Source organism: Dermochelys coriacea, chromosome 6 (genome assembly GCF_009764565.3).
Source record: "Dermochelys coriacea isolate rDerCor1 chromosome 6, rDerCor1.pri.v4, whole genome shotgun sequence".
NCBI lineage: Eukaryota > Metazoa > Chordata > Testudines > Dermochelyidae > Dermochelys > Dermochelys coriacea.
This window is the reverse complement of record NC_050073.1, coordinates 45,832,805-45,834,640: the sequence shown is the minus strand read 5'-3', so window position 1 is coordinate 45,834,640 and position 1,836 is coordinate 45,832,805. Positions and strand designations below refer to the sequence as shown.

The window sequence follows — 1,836 nt, the reverse complement described above, 5'->3', positions numbered from 1 at the left end:
TTTTTCAACAGAAACTCTCTTGAATTGCTGCTGGACTGCAAGAAGAAGTATGCTCCCTGTTTTTAACTTTGAAAATATATATTATATAATGCCACTCTTTGGCCATGCTGTTTTAGTAAATAATGGTGCCTATCTTTATTGTAGTGTGATCTGTTTAGCATGGAACCAGTAACTTTAAGCTGCATTTCACCACCAGGCCAAGGTAAAAACCATTTTTAACTATAGTTGTGCTTAATACTGTTAAATTTAAAAACAAAAACAAACAAACAAACCTTCAGGTATTATACAGGTTGTATAGGGATTTGGGGCTTATACTAACTAACATTTTTGCTTGTTGTTTAGCCTTAAGGGCCAAACACACATTGGGGGGGACAGAACAACCACGTGCCTTTTAAATGCATGTGGGTTTACTGAAAAGTATTTGGTTGAAAACTGTTGGTGCTTTAAACTGCTGGTATGTATGTGTATGTGTGTCTGAGTTTGTGTAAAACATAGGTGGGTTTGGTTGCAAACTTGGTTTTGGCAAAGTATTTGGTTGCAAACTTGGTTTGGTGTGTTTATAAAACTGATGTGTTTGTGTGTGTGTGAGAGAGAGAGAGAGAGAGAGAGAGAGAGAGAGATAGGTGTGAGGTTTTAAAAAGTATTTGGTTGCAAACTATTTGTTTTAAACTAATAGGATTTTTTACTGTGCAAATGTGCTGTGTTTTTAAAATGGGTTGTTTGTTTATAGGGGTTTGATGCATTTGGGGGTAATACTAACTAACATTTTTGTTTGTTCTTTAACCTGAAGGCCCAAACATACGGCGGGAGCGGGGGGAGGGAACAGAACAACCATGTGTCTTTTAAATACATGTGGGTTTATTGAAAAGTATTTGGTTGCAAACTGTTGGTGTTTTAAACTGCTGTTATGTGTGTTTCAACGAACATTGCTGGGTTGTTGTTTTTTTAAAGTATATGGCTGAAAACTGATGGTAATGGTGTGTTTCAAACTAACAAGGGTTTCTGTACAAAATGTGTTTTAAAATGGATTTTCAAAGCAGTTTGGTTTTTATTTTGCAAAATGAGATGTATTTTTAAAAAATGTTTGTGGGTTTTTTTGTTTTGTTTTGTTTTTCTAAGTGGTAGAAATAAACTCAAAACCTATGTTTGTTGTACAGCCTGAAATGGATTATTTTGTTTTAAAGCTGTGACTTCTTAAATAGAAAAACACCCTAATGAATATTTTATTTTTTAAGTTTACAAGACAGTTTCATGTGTTTTATAATAATGTTGTTTGCTCCACAGTACAGTCAAAACATGAGAGATCCTTAGACCAGAGGGTAAACAAGCTCAAAAGAAAAAGGAAAGACAGCTGAAAAGGAAAATTCACCAGCATCAGTGACTGATGGATGGATGAAGCCCAGTAAATATATTTTGCTTATTGGTTTGGTTGTTTTATGAGGCTTTGTTTTTTATGTAAATACATAGGTGTGGGTGAGAAAGATGGTAAAGTTCAGTTTTGTAAAATGTCGTCGGCCCCCCCCCATAGGTATGGGCAGCCTTCCTGACAATGCTGTAGTCAGAACTACAAGGACACCTCCACCAGAACCAGGAATCTGCATTGAGACCTTTAACAACGCTAATGCAAAGCAGCACAAGAGTGCAGATGAAGCATCAGGGCAGTCCAAACCTCATATACGTCAAACCCAAGGACAAAACAAAAGACTCTGGTAAAAAACAACCACACAAACACAACTCCAGTTCCTCAGCAGCCACCACCACCCCAAGCCCTGAGAAAACTCTGAGCGAAAATGCCCACATTCACAAATCCAGAGCACACGCTCTAGGGTTGTGAAT

The 1,836-nt window shown here is 37.0% G+C and overlaps 1 long non-coding RNA gene across 1 annotated transcript; it reads left to right on the top strand.

Moving 5' to 3' along the window:
- LOC122460601 lies at positions 1–1,548 on the top strand. Its single transcript, XR_006282018.1, has 3 exons — positions 1–47; positions 145–202; positions 1,285–1,548. It is a non-coding gene; the product is annotated as an uncharacterized LOC122460601 (long non-coding RNA).
- Positions 1,549–1,836: the final 288 nt, after the last annotated feature.